This window comes from Toxorhynchites rutilus, chromosome 1, assembly GCF_029784135.1.
Source record: "Toxorhynchites rutilus septentrionalis strain SRP chromosome 1, ASM2978413v1, whole genome shotgun sequence".
Classification (NCBI taxonomy): Eukaryota; Metazoa; Arthropoda; class Insecta; order Diptera; family Culicidae; genus Toxorhynchites; species Toxorhynchites rutilus.
Window position 1 is genome coordinate 51894016 of NC_073744.1, and position 20430 is coordinate 51914445.

The 20430-nt window shown below is 39.2% G+C and overlaps 1 protein-coding gene across 2 annotated transcripts in view; it reads right to left on the reverse strand.

The window, feature by feature from the left end:
* LOC129765293 (octopamine receptor beta-2R) overlaps positions 1 to 20430 on the reverse strand; it is a 319900-nt gene that overhangs the window by 236369 nt on the left and 63101 nt on the right. The gene's annotated exons all lie outside the window — the stretch shown is intronic.

Here is a 20430-nt window from a genome sequence, read left to right on the forward strand (position 1 = left end):
AAAAAAAATATCTGAAAAATTCATAACGTCAGTTCACGGAAGCACCCAAAACGCCGGCTGCACCAATCGAAAGCAAATAGCCTCCGGAACAACGAGTCCACATTTTCTACAGAACAACGATTACGATCAGATTTTGGAAGCTTATCGGTGTCTTCCCGGAATCCACGCCGCGCTCCGTTTTGCTATCATCTCGTCGCCTGGGGAAATTTCCTTGAATTTGAATTTCCCGCAACACGAAAGACAACACGTGATACATAGTAGTCGGCATTGCGATCTGTGTGCAAGCTCCGATTTGTTTGGGAATCCAATTGCCTGGGCTGGATCCGATCACTGGAACTAATGCGCTTGCATTTCGTTCCGGCGTAGCAATGGAGATTTGCTCCGAAAACATCCCGGCTTCCGGACAATGATGTTTTTGTCGAGATTGTTATCGTTGATAAGTAAAGTCTTCCCAACCAGAATGGAATTGTTTCAAATGATCACATATTCCAATCATTTTTTTTGACGTAGGACTACGTCTAACCGGAAGATATAGGGGGTGAAATGGAAATCTAGGCACTGAACAAGTAGGAAAAAATGCAAGATTTGGAACGCTTATAACTCGAGCATTTCTCAATAGATCGCAAAGGTTTTTGCATCTATTGATAGGAAATATATCTACGCATCTATCATAATGAATAACATTTCATTTTTCTTGAGATAAATAATTGAATAATTGTGAAATATCAAGCATTGTCAAAATGCACTATGTGCCCATTTTTGATTGGTCCATTTTGTGCTCCTCAAATCGTACCGACCAAAACGGGCAACCAAAGCAGCAGCGAAATAGAATGAAGCACGATTGGAAAGAAAAAAGAAAAAAATGAACGAAACATTGGTCGCAGTCTCACACATGCGTAATTCTCTAGCCAGCCAGTCAGCTTAAAAATCCCCGATCCGCTGCCATAACGATAATTCTCATTCAAACCGTACACCACATCGGTTCGCATCACAACAAATCAACAAACCAACCCAAGCAGCCATGTCTGGACATGGTAAAGGAGGAAAAGTGAAGGGAAAGGCAAAATCCCGCTCGAACCGTGTTGATCTGGAGTTCCCCGCAAGGGTAGCTAGGCCGAGCGTGTTAGTACCAGTGCACCAGTTCACCTAGCCGGCGTTATATAGTTTCGGCCACCGAAGTGATCGAGTTAGCTGGCAAAGCTGCTCGCGACGATAAGAAAACCCGCATTCGGAACAGAACACATTCGGTTCGGTGGACATCAAGACAACAGGCAGTTGCAGCGAGTGGCAAACGCAATCGCAAAACGGCAGCTGGTAGCAGAAGAAAAAAGTTTGTTCTTTATACAATCTGCTTTGGTGGCAAATCCAGAATAAGGCGGCATCGAGGGCGTTCGAAATGGTTTTTTTCAAAACCACGAGTACTAAGTTTTCTAAAATTCCATAAAACAGGGCGCTTATCAGGGCCATTAAACCATTCAAAAAAGAGTTTACGAAATACAGTTCAATGCTTTCTAAAACAATATCCAAAATAATAATAAAACACAAATTGATTTTTTCATAATTTGTTTGCCAGTATATGATGAGTATGTGAATTTGGCAGTTGTTTCGAGCTTATTTATGGTTGGGGACTTTCCCGATTATTCAATATTCATTAATTTTTAAATTGCTTCTAGATTGAAAGTACGGTAATTTACATTTAGCTCGACATTCAGCTAATTGGACGGACCTGTAATGCGACATATTTAGTTGGACATTTTTGTAAACATAGAGTTCGAGGTCCAAATTATGACCCCACATCGAAAGTCGACATTGTACCACTGTCATCGCAAATGTTCAATTACAGGTTAAAATCGCCTCCAATGCTACACTGAGTGGTGTTTTGGCACGTCGCATTAAATGTAATTTACTGTACAACATGTCACAAGCTGGATAGGAAGAAATTTTCCAAATGTGAAATCTGTGGCGAGTGGCAAACGCAATCGCTAAACAGAAAGGTTTAGCCGAACAAGATGGGGATATCGAGTGATAACAAAACAATAAACTCTTTAGATTGAAGATAATTTTGTGATCCTGAAAAGGACCCTTTTTAGCCTGCATGTAAATCCAACGAGCGAACAAATCGTAATGAATGTATTTTTTGCCATCGCTGCCTTTTAACGCTCATTCGTTCGTCTCGTTGGACTCGCCCCTTTGACTGAGTCTGCCGATTTGTCTCTATCCTGTGAGCGTGTACCGCTAAAGTACAAAACGCGCGGATCCACTGAAAAATATCTCATTCTCTTTCAAACCGTAAATCAGTGTGGTTGTATGGCATCGTTTCACATCACATCGCATAAACGGATTGGTGCCGGAGCACCAGTATACCTAATAGCGGTTATAGAATTTCGGCCGCCGAAGTGATCGAGTTGGCTGGCAAAGCTGCTCACGACAATAAGAAAACCCGCCTACAGAACAGAGCACATTCGGTTCGGTGGCAACAACTAGTTTCAGCGAGTGGCAAACGCAATCGCAAAACGGCAGCAGGTAGAAGAAGGAAAAAGTTTGTTTATACAGACTGCTTTGGTGGCAAAATCAGCCACCGTAAAACACGGCGCTTTTCAGGGCCATTAAACCTTTCAACGAAGAGTTATTGAAAGTTTTTCACAATACCAATGCATTCTAAAGAGACATAATATGACATATAATATAAACTGATTTATTTTGTTTATCTTGTTCTTGAACTTATTGGTGGTTGGGGTCTTTTAAATTGATCATTCAGTTTTCACAAACCCATGCATGGTTTCCGAATTAAAAATGGCTTCAAATTACAACACATTGTATGCAGGATGGCATTAACGAATTTTCTCGGTAGCAAGAACTGCTTTCTTTGGTTGATAACTGATGTTGAAAAATGAATGACGTTACATCTGCATTGTATAGAAAAATAACTAAGGAGCAACATGATGAGCTATGTATTTCCTTATTCTTCTTTCTTTGTTTTTAAGAGGCTTTGAACTTTGCAGTTCATTCGCCTCTATGTATTTCCTGTTGCTCTGTTCTTATTTTAAAGGGCTTTAATCCGAAGGTCATTCGTCCATGTATTTACTGTTGGTTTTTCAGAACGCTCATAGCTCGTTTATTTCTCGACAGATCGTAGAGTTCGTCTCCAAAACCTCAGTTCTTTTTCATTTTTATTCACTTTGTTTGCGGAAACTACAAATCTTACAATTCATTCGTCTCCGAAACACGGAAACAGTTTAAGGTACTGTAATGTGCTCAATAGTGAAATATATGATAGTGAATGAGCTGATGACCACCTATGCATCCCCTATCACAGCCATCATTTTGATTGTACGATATGTGCATACGCCGAAAGATGCCCGGCGTTGAACATTTAATAAGTACAAAGCCTTCGGAAAAAAATCAAGAATTAACTATAAGACAAAAATAAAAAAAATTGAGAAAGTTTGTAAAAAAAAACGCAAAAACACAACACCAAAGGTTCTTTTCAGAATCCCCAACATGTTCATGAAGAGTAAACAGTAAACTAATCCATTTTTCAGGTAGATAGGTAGGTATTCACGTAGCAGAAGAAAATAAAACAATATATTTAAAATATATATTTAGCAAAAGCTGTCCCCTTTGTATAGTCCTACGTCACTCCGGTTATGTCCCCGACATTACCCACCCGTCTTTTTTTTGTAAAAATTAAGATTTTGTTTTGTGATGAAGAAGGGTCTGAGCCTATGGGGCACGAACGAAAATTTTGACGTATGACTGTGATTGTTCAGAACAGTTGTTTTTTTCTTTTGAATGTAATTCTGTAATTCATTGTTCAGAAATCTGTTCGTTGAACTCCTTTGAAACTCCAAATAGTAACCCTCAAAAGGGCCGTTTTTTATACGAACCCATAACCGTCGAACGGTTTGTACCGAACAAAACACAAGAAAATAAGCTTCAGGCAGGAAGTTCAACTGTCTAACTGAAAATGATTAATGAATATCAGTGTGACACATAAGAGGGTGGTAATGGCAGATGAAGGTAAACAAAAAAGTCACAGGAGGATTGTGTCCGGGACACGACCGCATAGTTGACGTAGGATTCCGTTAGGCTATCTGTTGATTTTGGATATGTTGGAAAAATTACATCGGTAAACTCTTTGATAATGATTTGGTGGCTCTGAAAAGGGCTGTTTTGTTTGGTTGTTGGGTATTGTGTGTTCACTCCACCAGTGTTTACCGAGTGATGATGACAGAAAGATAGTAAACAGTCGTTGGATGGTGCGTATCAGATAAAAGATGCCGAAGTCAAACGAGATATGATGAAAACCGTCCTCTGTGATTCTAGACGAGAAGCCTCCTGTGTTATGTTTGGATGAAATAAAGAGAAAAAACTCATCAATGTAATATAAGATAATTAGCAATACCGAACACAATTATTAATTTTTCTCATCAGTAAAAATTTGTTACTTTATTATAGAGAAAACATATTTGAAATAGAAAAGGTAATTTTCTTTTATAATTTTTACTTTCTGAGTGTTTATTCAACCCAATGCGAATCTTAATTGGACTAACACCTATACTATTCTATATGTAGAGCATATGGGAAATCACTTTTTCTAATATTTCTTCACTTTTCCAAATTTTCTCGCCGTATGAACTTTCTTTGGGAGAAAATATTTATATTTATATTTATATTTATATTTTTGAAATTAAGTGGAGAGGGATAAGGTGCTTCTCTAGAAATCGCAAACTATATTTAAAAAAATGTTTATTGGTCGACAACAGTATATGTAATGATTTGATGCGCGCAAAATATGTGCAATTTTTGCAAATTTTCTGTTAGCACTAAACACAAGTTCCATGTAAGATCATGTTTCATAATTTTCACTAACAATCAATCATACATACAATCACGATAACACGTACACGCAATAGGCCAAACAATGGATTGAAGGCAGCAAAAAAGTCTTTTTTTCTCAACTTGCCCTCACTAGAAGATTTTATGTTTACCTAATGAATGAATCACCTCCAGATTTTTCCCCCAGATTTTTTTTCTGATGATCTGAAAGTATATGAATGTTACGCGGAATTAAAAAAAACATTAAATTGAAAATATATAGCTTTGTGTTTAAAACTACGAAAATGTAATTTAATGTTTAACCCTAAATTTAAAAGCCCGTAAATGGCAATATCATTTTATTTTTCTTACAAGCGTTTTCGTTATATTTATTCATTCCATCCAGCGCAAATCAGTTAAGCTGCACGCGTTCGTTCGCAAACAGTTCCCCCGCAAACACTTCGTTTTCAAACAGTTCTTTCCCATACAGTTTAATCTCAATCAGTTCGCTCTGAAACTGTTCATTCGCAAACCGTTCGCTCGCAATCAGTTAGTGGCGAACCATACTTTGAAAAAGAACGACCGTTCGTTCACTCTTTTTGGCGAACTAGTTCTTTCGTATCGTTCGTGAAAGGTTTGCCCATCTCTAGTGGGAACAAAAGCTCCCCCTACTTTCATGTATTTGCAATGCCGATTTCCCTCAGGCCGCTTGGTTTTGATGTCTTTGTTAGGGAACCGCCGCATGTGTCGTCAATTTCGACCAATCAAAACGGTCCAATTAACGAAGAATCACTGTATGGGTGACACTTTCCTCGTTTTTTTTATCCCATCAGTTTATTAGGCTCATTTAGCAGTTCAGCTGTAATAGAGCTGAATTTATTCGTGTGCATTTTTATCTTAAGATAACTTTTGTTGTTTATTAAACTGTTACCATTTTTAGGCGTAAGAGTATTCCTATCTATCGATAAACATTTATTTTATCTATTACACAGTAGCCGTTTTAGCGTAAGAGTATTCCTATTCTATCGATACACTTTCCTCGTTACTTTGATGAAATGTTGCATCTGATTACTTCAACAAGTTTACATTCGAAAAAGGTCTTGCTATTTTTTTTATTGATGGAACGAATTAATGCACACAATTTTGTGTTGCATACAACATTCATGGGAACGAAGTTGAGAAAAGGAATGTATTATACATGATTTATGCTCGCATCAGCTTGCAAATCATACCTTTTTTATTTTTTTTGACGTAAGACTACGTGTTACATGAAAGGTGCCAAATCAGAAAACAGGTCACGTTGTTATGAAATAAAGTTAACCTTAATAACTATTTTTGCTGCGAACGGATTTTAACGATTCGCATACCAAATGAATCGGAAATTCCCTAAGATTTGTTTGATATGCTATACATTACAATCCCATAGTCTGTATATGGTTTTAACTGATGAAAATTGGAAACATTCCCATTTCCCCATACGTTTGTTCTGTCCATTTGTGTGCTTTCCCGAACAGAGCTATCAATAACGAGCAACTTATTCAGCCGCTAGAATAGAAACAACGAAGGGAGATAGCGAAAAGAGAATATTTGCGAAGTAAATTCCACCCTTGCATAGTAAGTAAGCTGTCACTAGCGTATAAGTATTGCATCTCCTATGAGGAAAATTCTCATAATCTTTCTGTGCCCGAAACAACGAAGGTCGCTTATTCTGCTCGTTTTGTGTTTTTTGTTTCCCCTCGAGTTGGGAACGGTAGCGAATATTTCACTTGAAGTGCACCAGGCATTGCAATTAACACAACCATCCGAGCCAAAAAAGGAAGGCGAAAAAAAAGAAAAGTGCAAATGATTATTGTTCGCTTCTAGCCATCAGTGTTTGGTATTGTGTGTGTTGCTTGTTTTCGTTGCGCGAAACATAGAACTTGTTCATTTCCTGTACATGTGAATAACACACCTTGCCATTTGTTGCCAGTTGCCATTTGTATTTGCTCCTGCGCATCGGCTCTGTTCTGATGCAACAAGCTGTTGGATGCGTGTTTGATGCTTGTTGAATGGCGATGAATGGAAGATGCCTCTCGTTAAATACTCAGTTCAATACGTGCATTGATATAAAGAAACAAAATGCGACATATGATCAGTTAGTGCATTGTTCTTGCAAAGGCATGAAAGAATCGTTGCTTCTCGAAATGATTTTACAAAACCACGCAAGCCATTAACTCTTTTCAGGGTTCTCGGAACTTTTTACCAAAGAGTTATTTATGAAATTTCGATGTATTCGCAAATAATATCCGAAATGATAAATCAACAAATTTTAGAACAAAAGAATGCGTAGTCCTACGTCCTAAGCGATCGTGTCTCGGATACAACCCCTCAATTTTTTTTATTCAAATTGCTCACTTGTTTTGTTATTTTCACTGTTTATGTCTCAGCCGAAAAAATTGACGGATAAATTGGTAATATGCATTTGAGAACTCCTAGTAAACGTTACATTTTTTTTAGAGTGACCTCCCTCTAAAGAAATCAAAGGCGTAGTCCTACGTCAAATAAAAATCTTTATTGTGGTAGACGCATAGAAATATTTCCAATAAATTGATGCTAATATCTTTGTGATTTATTGAAAAATGATCAAGTTATAAGCGTTCGAAATCTTTCTTTCAAGGAATACATGTTCGGTTCGGTTTAGGTTTTCATTTTATCTCCCCATTTAGTTGTCTGCTCTCGGCTCAGATGCTGATGAGCCTGTGCATCGTAACTAAAAGTATAATATTATATCTATAGTTGGTAATGTTGTTTATTAAGCTGTGTGAAATTAGATTTATATTTTCATGGGTCATGTATGCAGGCTTGCACATTTTCGCATTGCAGTGAATTTATTGTTACTTTCTAGGCCCATCATAAAATCATCATGGGGGTCTCCGTAGCCACATTGGTTGCGCGTCCGCTTAGAAAGCGATCGATCGTGAGTTCAAAACTCAGAGCCCTCATTGACCGTCTTTGTGTTGTTACAGAATAACTACGTCCAAGCAACAATCACCAGCGATGAAGATCGATCCACGGTCGAAATAAGGTCGATTCATCCATACAACTGTTCTATTAATAACACAACAATGATCATACCAACTGTCCCCGCTGCCGGTTGTCCAACTGGATAATGGAAGAACAGTAAGAAAGCTCTTACGCCTAAATGGCTACTGTGTAAATATGTACCATATGCAATGGTACAGAAGGGAATACTCTAACGCTGAAAAATGGCAACTGTGTAATGTGCTAATTATAGATATGATAAACATGTGACATATACACGATTAAAATTCGGCTCTGTTACAGTTAAAATGCTAATGAGCCTAAAATAACCAAGAAGAGATAAAAAAAAATTAAGTCATCTAATCATCATAAACAGTCTTTTACTTAACGGCTTGCAGTTTTCCACAAATAACCTTCTAACAAGTCATGACATGGCTCGCAATATCATTTGTTGGTAAACTGAGAGGTAAACCAAATAATTTGGTCTCCTCACTTGAGGTTGTGGATAAAAGAAAAACTCTGACTCCTGTTTGAGATATGCTTTTCTTGATTCGAAAATTACGCCGGAGCTGGCGATAAATATTCTAGAGGAATAGCTCAATTATTTCAATCCGCTTTGGGGAACACTCAGATCACATTTGTGCAAGGCTCTGTCCTTGAAAAACATCAAGCGCATTGACCTTTTTAGATGATTCTTAATTCGTTTAATTGGATCCTAAAGACGCAGAATATCGCGGACTTTCAATGACTCCAGGATTTATTAGCACGAGCAATAATTGGAATTTCGCTAGTTGCAATAAATTAAACAGATATATGATCGCCGGTAGAACACCGATACGGAATGACTCGTAAACAAACGATCCGCGAACCGTCAAATTTGAAATCTACCCATCCACCAGTGGACTGCAACAATCGTAACTCATTTGTTTGAATATCTGGCACAATCTACCGTTCGGCTAGTAGAGCTGAAATATGGCCCATCAAGAACAATTACGCCGAACACGGGATAAAATCCGCTGCAGCTGAACATTGTTAGTCGATTTGCCGACCAACCAAAGACGATGGCAGACCATCATTTGCCACCAACAATAAATTTATATTTGTCTCTCGCGCGGCCCGCAGCCAAGCATAACGATCCGTTCTAAAACATCCGTTTGTGTTATACAATTTGTCTACTGAATGCACGATCCACTCGGCAGACGTATTCACTCTACTCAGCCCTACCTCCCCCCACCGAATTCCGCTTCTGTGAGGGGGCCAAACAATATTCCAACGACTTTTGTCACGAGTAGGAAACCCGAGGGGAACCCAACAATGTAGACCGCTTCAATTGAGTCTAATCGGTGCCCCTCGAAGTAGTTCTCTAACCTTTTGAATGAGTCGGCATCCTTCTGCTTCTTGGCAATGAACAGCGAAAGGATTTGCCTGATTATCTCGTCGTTGGCAACGCCAGGAGGCAAGAGGAAGCGAGCAAGACGACGAGTCGGACAGGGGCGATTTATTCTTGAAAATAATCTGATCTAACGGCACCTTTCGGTCTAAAATAAGAATCAAATCAGTCGAGTGATGCTGGGAGGAACGTGTGGTGGGTTAAAAATATTACCATCGAAAATGTCAAGTGCTTTGAGACGTTATTAGGCGAGAGCGGAAGGTAAATACAGCGGGGGAAAATCCTATAAGCGCACCTGGGTTTTCTGAAAATTCTAGATATATAGTAGATAAAACCATTCCTTTTTTACGTAGTGATTTCCTAATGACTAAATGTGTACTAACTTTGTTGTTTAAGTCATCATTGGTGCAAACATATTTTTTTACTAAAACATTTTTAAAATTATGGTGCGAAATTCTCATAAGCGCAACTGGCATTTTAAATAATTTCCCACCAACATGTAAACATTTTGGCCATTTTTCAACACATCCTGGTAAGGTTGTATCGTGAGAACGAGTTAACCACAATCATCTAAGCAGTGAAGTAGCGCAATTGAATTTGAAGCACGATGCCGAAAGGAAAGTTCTTGAACGAAACTGAGCGGAGATTAATAACCGAATTGAAGGATATTGGTTTAAGCAACCGGGAGATAGCAAAGAGGATCGATAGAGGAGAAACAGTGATCCGGAATTTTTTCAAGAAGGGCCCAAAATATGGCATCAGAAGGAAGAATAAAGGTAACTGCAAATTTTCAAACCGCGACTGGAACCGCATCATTCAGCTTGAGGAGACTGGAAAATTTCATGCTTCGGAAATAAAGCAAGAACTGGACCTTCCCATATCCAAACGACGTGTTTCCCAAATTTTGCGAGGATCTGGACATCTGGTTTACACGAAGAAGGCAAAGAAACCATACCTCACCCCAAGGCACATTAAAACAAGATTGGATTTCGCTAAACAGCACATGGATTGGAAGGCAGAGTGGGATGAAGTGATCTTTTCCGACGAGAAAAAGTTCAATCTTGATGGTCCCGACTGCTGCGCGTATTATTGGCATGATCTACGAAAAAATCCCAAAGTGAAGTTGAGCAGGAATTTTGGTGGTGGAAGTCTCATGGTGTGGGCTGCGTTTTCGAGAAAAGGGAAGACTCCTATCGCCACTATTTCGACAAGGATGAACTCCGACAACTATGTAGAGCTACTGGACAGTGTTTTGGTACCATTTGCAGAAGACATTATGGACGACAACTTAATCTTAGAGCAGGATAATCCTGCCATTCACGTAAGCAAGAAATCATTGTCATGGTTTTCCGAAAGAAACATTCAGGTTATGGACTGGCTAGCTCGTAGCCCGGATCTCAATCACATCGAGAATCTCTGGGGAATCCTGGCAAGGCGAGTCTACAGTGGTGGACGGCAATTTGCAACAGTTCGTGAGTTGGAGAGATGTGTAAGGGACGAGTGGAATAAAATTCCACATGAAATGTTGGATATTCTGATTGAGTCAATGCCAAACCGTGTCTATGAAACTATTCTGAAAAATGGTAAACCAACCAAATATTGAATGCTGTCATTTTCATGTATAAATCGTTCTTTGAGAATAAAGTCTGATGTGCGCTTATAAGAATTTCTACCTTGAAAACACGTTTTTCTCATTCTGAATAACTGTTGAGAATAGGATTGGGACTTTTCTTGGCAAGATAAACTTGATGTTCGAAGGTCATTTAAATCCCATGAAAATATTTTGGAAATATATATATCTAGTTAATCTTACAGCCCAAAATATACATGTGCGCTTAGAGGAATTTCTTGCACTTTAGTCACAATCAGTGCATCAAATCAAGAAATGATACATAGGATTTGAGTTTAACAATCGAGGCAAGCTGAAGTATGATGATAATTCATCGGCCCACCACAATGTTTGCATTCCAAAACGAAACTTGATCCGAAGCTGCGTGTCGACGGTCCTTGAAAATAATTTCAGAGTCCCCCGCACCCGTTTCGCCTATAAAGCTCAACGGAATTTGTGTCCCCCCTCCCCACGTTAAAAGTATTCTGAACTAGAAAGCCGCTTCTGTCGAATTAGCCCTCGAAAGCACAGCGCTTGAAATGGATAAGAAACACAACAAACCCTCCACCCCCACGAGTAACCCTCCCACTTGAGCGGTTAAACATTTTTAATTATTAGCAAATATCAATTAGACCGATGCCTGGAGGCTTTCGTCTACTTCCCGGTTGACAACTTCAACAGCACCAAAATCTGCTTCACTAGGGGTGAAATTTTAAGCTGATGAAATTCAATTACACAGATGGGAAGTTTGTCCAACGAAAACAAATCAGAAAAGTTCTAACCGACCGTCGTTTTCGCTATGCGAAATAAACACCAGTCAAAAGTGGTGGGGCTGTTTGTTTACGACAATACGTCTTAATACGTTCGAAGTTTAATGCCTGGGGTACTTCTCGGGAGCGTTTTTATGGTTTAATTTCAGTTCCTGGCGTGCAGTGCCATATATTGAGAGCTGACTAGGCCAAGAGTGAAGGTTTCTAATGAAAAATTCGAGGGATTGTATCCTAGACACGACCACTTAGGAACGTAGGACTACGCAATCTATTTTTTCGAAATTTGTTGGTTCATTATTTCGGATATTATTTGCGAATGCGTCGAAATTTTGTAAATAACTCTTTAGTCAAAAGTTCCGGGGACCATGAAAAGGTTTAATGGCTTGTGTGGTTTTGTAGAATCATTTCGAGAGGGAACGATTCTTTCTTGCTTTTGCGAGAACAATACACTAATTGGTCATATGTCGCAATTTGTTTCTTTATATCAATGCGCGCATTGCACTGAGTATTTAACGAGAGGCATCTTCCGTGCGTCGCCATTCAACAAGCATCAAACACGCGTCTAAAGCCGGGTTCAGACGTGTGTGAGGCAAGACGTGCCGCCGTCTCAAATTCCACCATATATTATATGCCGTCTCGAGCTCGATCAATTATCACAACCGCCCTCTTCAGAGAGAGTCAAACAGCCAACAAGGTAAGACGTGCATTCATGATCCGAGTGCAATGTTGACGTAGAACTACGCTGTTATTTTATATAAGTCGCTTGTTTATACCTTCGGATATTATTCTATAATGCTGTGAAATTTTAGAAACAACTGCTTAGTAGAATAATCTCTGAAATGATTTTTTCATTGTAGAATCAGTTGACGATAATTGATTGATGATTCATTCTTGCCCTCGCAAAACAATCGTATGTCGCAATTTATTTTATGTCAATGCATTGAAAATTTACCTCGAAGGCTATTCCGGTGGTCTTTTTCGAAATTGACATAGACTCGGCTACAGTCGATTATATACATGTTGCACCAGCACTATTATTCCATATCTCATAACTACATCAATATATCTTTGGCACCGCATGTAAACAACAACAATGACAACACTTGCAAGTATCAAATATCATGCAACATGTTATTTAGTATTGCCTCAAAGGAATCGCACCTCTAGATATCGTTGGTACAAACTAAGCGTAAACCAAGCGCCAAACAAGCGTTCGCCATAGCATACATACAGAGTCATACATTGGTGGCTTGAAACTACTAGCAATATAAACATTTCTCATCATTTTGCGCTATTCTCAAAAGAAACGCTTCTGTTAATATCACTGGCCTCGAAAATAGTTGCATTACTTTCTAATGCTCGAGATAAGCGCAGCTGTCTCCCTTAGTGGAGGAAGTTTTGCTACTGGCAAGCAAAACCTAATCACATACAAAATTCCAGAACATTTACTTCCTTGATGACTAAACAAGAGAAATAAACTCTTTTTGTTAATAACAACCTCTAAAACAGTAGCAATGCTTCATTATGATCAATATTAGCGCAAATGCAATCCTAGTTGAAGGCAGTTTTGCGACTGGCACGCGAACCCAAATAACTCATAACATTCCAGTAAGATGTTTAAGATGCTTAGTATTCCCAAATAATTTTTTGGTGCACAACCTTAACGTTTGCTTCGCCATAACGTCAGTTTAATGCATTGATGCATTCTCAAAGGCACAAACCCTTATGAAGACGGAAAATAAACAATGTTAACTGCTTGAAAAAAGACCGAATTATGCCACACAGCTTGTACTCTGCTGTAACACGCATCGATGCGAATTCGCTGATGAGTTTGTCAAGAGCGACCGCCTTCACCACCAGCGGGGGGAGCTTGATTTTGGTTGCTGCCTGGGCGTTTACATTTTCGACCGACGCGCCGAAATCGCCTACTTCGCTGTTGTTCGGTGCGGTGTCACATTCGCGAAGGCTCGGTTCAGTGCGAGCGCTTTTCACTGCATCAACACCGCGTGCATCATTAGATGACGCTTACCTCGAAATTTTATTGCCCCTGGCAATGCGTTCGTTTTTTGCAGGGCGCGAGCCTGCCTTCCTCTTCTTCTTGCTCATCGCACACAACTCGAAGCGTCCAATTTATGAGCTTGAGCTTGGGTAGACTGTACAATTCGTAATTGCTCTCCGTGATTGACCTGAACCAACCAAATTGCACAAAGAACACACAGAATGACGCTTGGGACTAGCAAATCATTCTCGTTGTGCAATTTTCGGTGATTCAAGCTTTCAATGGTCAATAACGACGCCGGCCACGTCCTTACAGTCACCAGGGGAAGGGAAGGAATGTTAGTATGACATTCGCCGCCCGAAGGCCAGAAGGGTCGCCTCTATAGCGTGGTTCCCTAGCGTTTATCATGGGAAGGATGTGTGTTAGTGGGTAGGGTAAAAAATCAGGATTCACTGTGGTAGGTGATGAGATGTGTATGTGTATGCGGACTTTCAACCACTCGACGAAGCGATATCCTGAAAATCGATTATGTTTCGATTACCCGAAGGCCGAACGATATATTTTGGGTTCATTGTGTGTCTAACTTTTCAATTATTCATATATTTTGACACCCAACGACGGAGGTTATCCATAAGAAAGTCACCGGAAAAACCTATGTACTAAAGCAAACATCGCATACTTTGTGATTCTTCGAATTTTTCATATTAGGCGACGAAGAATCCATGAGAAACCTGAGAAGGTCACCGGGAAACTCCTCTATAATAAAAATGAACTTACAATACACCTATAGTTTCTAATTATGAAATATTTTTATTCCCGACGACGGAGGATTTATGGGAAACATGAGAAGGTCACTGGGAAACTTCTCTACAATAATGCTAACCTATATTATATTTCGTGAACGCTCACGTCGCATATGTTCTAATTTTTTACATATTTTTATAACCAATGACGGAGGATCTAAGAGAAATCTGAGAAGGGCAACGGAAAATACCTCTGCACTAAAGCAAACATTGCATACTTTCTGATTCTTTGAATTTTTCATACTAGACACCGAAAAATCAATGAAAAACCTGAGAAGGTCACCGGAAAACACCTCTGTAATAAAAGCGAACCTGCAATACTCCTATAGTTTCTAATTATAAAATATTTGTATACCGGACGATGAAGGGTCCACGAGAAACCTAAGAAGGTCATCGGGAAACAATAATGCTAACCCACAACATATTTCGTGGACGCTCACGTCGCATACTTTCTGATTTTTAAAATAATTTTACACCTAACAAAAAAAGTCCACTAAAACTTAGAGGTTCAACGTGAAACACCTTCACGCTAAAGCAAACTTTTTATACTTTTTGAATTTTAGATTCTTTTATATCCGACGACGGAGGATCCATGAGAAACCAGAGGAAGTCATCAGGAAATACCTCCAGCCCGGCGGCCGCTTCGATTCTAAAATCTAGAATCTAAAGGCGAGCATTTGAAATTCAACTCCCACATATTAAATCTCGAATTGAAAATTCCGGATATTCTGATGTTTGAGTTCTTCTTGAGCACGCGTCCAAAATGGGAATCTGAAAATCTGAAAGAAAACAAAACATGCAAATAAAAAACACCCAGCCCTATTGTGATTCCCCAAAGAAGTTAAATGCGCTAGAAATAGGAGAAAAAGGGAGAAAACTTAGCTTATGTAGCTCCTCGTTGAGCACATGTTGGCAGCGTCTCGTTGTATGCTGGTGCCATCATTATGGTGCAGAAGAATGAAAAACATTCCAGACAAATTTACGCTCGTTGAACAGGGGAGAACACGAATAAACACGAGTAAGCATCGGGTTGAAGATGCGAGGTACGTACAGTTATCAAGAGAAACTGTCACAAACTTCTAATGATACGCTCTTTGACGAAACTAAAAACGGAGCAATACAAAACGCGTGCACACAATATGGTTGCCTACAGTGGAACTCCGTAAAAAACTAAATAATGGAAAACATTTCTTTTCCTGTTCTATCACTGTAAAATGATTAAAATTCTAGTCGTTGGCACTAACTGACACTGAAGCATTCGCAGTAAACATCGTTTTTTAATCGGCTAAATTACTGCAGTGGCAAATCACTCCACGCAACGTATTTTCCCACACTTTTAATAACTGCTATTTGCACGCATTCCTCCAACAACAGCAATCGAAGATCACTTTCAAGAGTTTAAAAAAAAATTCTTTATGCACATCACACTTAATTGTAACCGACATACAATTCATCATCAACAAAACGCGAGAACATGCTGTATCATGTCGAATTATGATATGCGACCCGAAACAAAATTGTGTGCGGAGAAAACGACAACGCGTCCGCACGCGATGACTCTCATGGAGTTACTCACTAGCGCGACCGAGTGTTGAGTGATAAAAACTGATCTTCCATCATCTTGCGTTCTTAGAGGCGAATGAACTGAAAAGTTTAAAGCCTCTTTAATTCAACATCATCATCTTGCGTTCGCACATAACAACTCGAAGCGTCCAATTTATGACGCGGAAAGTAGAACACACGATACGTATAACGCGAAAAACGGACAGAAAAACAGAAAGTGGGTTATATCTATGGTATAACCGTAATGGTGACGTAGGACTATCGTTGATTCAGTGATCCTTTGTTTGAAGTTGAATCTGAATCCATTCTGAATGAATGAATAAATGAATATTTGAAAGACTTCGAAAATGAGAGCGTTACGTTGGAGGTACAAGGTTTTATGCATCCAATATTGGATACGAAAATATCCTACTGATGGGGAAGAACAATCTTCAGAAGCTATCCTGTTAACTGCGATTGATTAAAAAATCACAAAACCAAATGTATTTGGTCACAGTGTTACATGGATAGAAAACATTCAAATAAACTCTTTCACATGAATGTATTTTTAAATCCCCAGAGGAACTGGCATTTTTTTTCCGGATCTTTCTCGATGCTGAATGGCATCCAAACGGAAAGAATTCCGCGCGTGTATGTGCGTGTGTGTAGCGGCTGCTTCGAGATCTTCCCGGGGAACCGTTTGTGGCATCACTCTCCTCCTGATGGATTCATGTCTGGCCTAAAGTGCACAAACAGGCTCTTGGTGACACCGTTCATCAGCGCTTTCATGATAAACGAAGAGCTTCACCACAACAGCGACAACATGCTCCAATCGCTGTTCAATTAGAACTGAGTGGATTTCCGAGCGGCGCTCGCTTATATACCGATTGATGATTTCAATAGCCTGTTTTGAAAGCAATTTTAAGACTATTGAAACAAGTTTTTGGATCAAAAAATTAGTGGGTTATATCTATGATATAACCGCAAGGTTCACGTGGAACTCCTCAGCTTAGCAATCATTCGTTTGTATTGATTAAATTCTTGATTGAATGAAACAGTTTACAAATTCAATTGAGTTCAATATATTTACTCTGTGAGTGAAAAAAATGAACAAATGCCGTGTAAAGTCAATTCATTTATTGTGATTGATTGTTCTTCGTTACAAGTAAATTTAATGACGGACCTTTTACGTTTGGTATGATGACTAGAACAAAATATATGTACGGAAGAATTATCAAACGTTTGATGAACCAGCCTAAGGCTGAAAATCTTTCCAATAAAGACAAAAAAAAAATTGTCAAACGATTATTTTATTTTACATTTCCCTCTGAAGTTTACATCCCAAAAGTGTACATACTTCTCGAATCTCGAATTTGCTTGAAACTGGGAAGTTCATTCGCTTCTAGTGGCTGCACGATTTTCCCAGGTTCCTAAGTTTAGAAGATCATGTTAGGATAGACATATTCCACTCTGCACAAAGGCAAGCGAGGACAGAAGTACTCGCAGTTTGCATTTATTTGCAGAGCCGATTTCCCCAGAAACCTCGGTTTTGAAGTCTGTGTTAGGGAAACACATTTCAATCGGAACAAAAATACCCCCGATTTGTATGAATTCGCAATGCCGATTTCCCCACGCTTCATGGATTTGAAGTCTGTGTTAGGGAAACACATTCCAGTCGGAACAAAAATACCCCCGACTTGCATGAATTTGAAATACCGATTTCTCCAGGCACCTTGGTTTAGAAATCTCTATTAGGGAACACATTTCGGTGGGAACAAAAGCTCCCCCTACTTTCGTGTGTTCTTTTTCTTCTTTTTGGCTTTAATAGTTAAACTTTTCAGTTCACTCGCCTCTAGGCTCTTTCGTGCGCTTGCAATGCCGATTTCGCTGCTTGGTTTTAAAGTCTGTGTTAGGGAACATTTTTCGATGAGAACAAAAGTCCCCCTACGTTCATGTATTTGCAATGCCGATTTCCCCAAGGCTGCTTGGTTTTGATGGCTGTGTTAGGGAAACCGTAAATCGGGCCAATCAAAACGATGCAGTTAGGGCGTTTAGATAACGCCTAATATTTTACAGTTATTCAATTGTTTATCTAATGAAAAACAACATTTTGTTAGTTGCGATAGATGCGTAGAAATATTCCCTATCAAGTGATGCAAACATCTCTCCTATCCAGTACGAAATGTTCGAGCTATAAGCATTCGAAATCTTTCATTTTTTCCTGCATGTTCTGTGTTTAGGTTTTCATTTTACCTTCCATATATTCCGGTTAGACGTAGTCCCACGTCAAAAGTAACAAGTATAGAACGCGTAGACATTTTATCTTTCGAATGAAGTGTTTATCATACCATTTCGTTCAGTTGTTTAGGAGCTATTAACGCTCAAAATCTCGGTCTCCGGCGTAACGCCCCGGTATAGAAATGAAAGACGTAGTCCTACGTCAAAATCAAACGACGATTTCCAAGTTGGATTACCACTGGTGGGGTCCAATCTTAGATCGAAACGCAGCGAAAGCAAAGTGAACTTTACTCAACAGTCCGATGCCGAATGAAAGTTTGCCTTTTTTTTTTAAAGCTTAAAGTTCATTTATTTGAGGATTTTTTAAAATTACAAAATTTGGTTTACAGATCAATTTCTCAGCCTTAGGGGCCCGGCATCTTTGGTACATTTTGGATTTACTAATTGTTTGATATTTTTGGTTGTGAGCCTAGTTTACATATGTTCCCGAAAAAAAGGGATGTATTAATTATTAATTTGAAAAATTTGATAACCTACCTAACTAAAATCTAATTAAAAATTTGAAAACTATGGGACCAGTTCCCGGATGATTGCGTGCGGAGACTGCTGGCAAAACCCCCTGAACCTAGACAGGATTTGAGATTTTCGTTCTTCCAGCACCTGAAGACCAAACAGACGGTGGATCTCAGTATTTCGGGTCCTTGGTGGACTATCCAGGATCATCCGAAGGATCTTGTTCTGGATGATCTGCAGCTTCTGATGATGGCAATTTGCACATCCCTCCCAGATTGGCAAACCATATTCGTTCGCCGGTAGAATGATCTGTTTATGTATCGTAAGCTTGTTTCTTTGCGACAGAGTGGATTTTCGCGTGATGAGCGGGTATAGCGACTTAATGAGTTTGGAACACTTCGAGGATATTTTTTTCACATGGGATGCAAAGTTCAAATTCCTGTCCAGGGTGAGACCAAGGTAGACAACCTCACTCGACCAATTAATGGGAGTGTTGCTGAGGTGGACGTTCACATCATCAGGTGGAACAAGTCGTGGTGATTTTGAGTGCGGAAATATAATGGTCTGTGTTTTCGCCGCGTTGATGCGAATCTTCCAGGATGTTAAGTAGTCTTTAAATCCTACGATTTCCCCTTCGTTCGTCGTCGATAAGTTGCTCGTTATTGATAGCTCTGTTCGGGAAAGCACTCAAATGGACAGAACAAATGTATGGGAAATAGAAACACTTAAAGTTTTCATGAATTTTAACCATTTACTAACAAAGGGATTCTAATTTATGGCATATTAAACAAATCTTACGGAATTTCCGATTTGTTTAGTATATAAATCGTCAAAATCCGTTCGCGGCAAAAATAGTTATTAACGTTTACTTTATTTCATAAAAACGTGACCTGTTTTCTGATTTGACACCCTTAATGAAAGACGTAGTTCTACGTCAAAAATATCCTGGAAATCACCCATTGGCATCCATTAAATAATCTGGTGCGACCTTTGAGGAAGTGAATCCAAAGTAATGGATTTGTTGTGCTCAGGGAAAAGTGAGAAAGTTGAGTCGCAATTTTATATGTGCGCTGCGAAATAGAGAGGTGTATTGCGAGTACACAGTGAGTTGAGAGCAGCGCAGCTATAGGAAAAAACAGCGTGTTGAGAGGACAGCTGGAATAAAATGCGTGTTGTGAGAACCGCAGACACTAATGGAAAAAGGCGTGTTGTGAGCAGTGCCGAAAATATTCACGTTCACGGCATTCAATTACGGCGAATTTCAGCCTGCCTTGTATTGACAACCTACTGCTCAAGCGAGAGTCGATAAATATGGAACATCACTATCAATGAACACCAGTGCAATGAACATCAACATCAGCTTGCCATAAAGTTAATTTTTCATTTGCATATTTATTTTCGCCATGATATTCGTAACGTCGAAATTGAATATCATTGCGTGTAAGTGAAAATCAAAGCGTAAAATTCAGCGTCAATTAATTGAGAGTGAAATCGAGGTAAAGGATAGCCATTTATTATAAAAAAATCTTGTTTTTGGCAACTTCGGCAATGGAATGTATGGTATAACTCTAGCTATATTTTATGAATCTACTCCCGATTGGCCAGAAATGGCATACACCCCAATTATATGGGCAATGGGTGACAATAACAGACGAGCGAAAAACGAACATAATCTTGTTTTGATTTCCGGTTTAATGATACTGGCTATGAATGACTAGCAATCATAT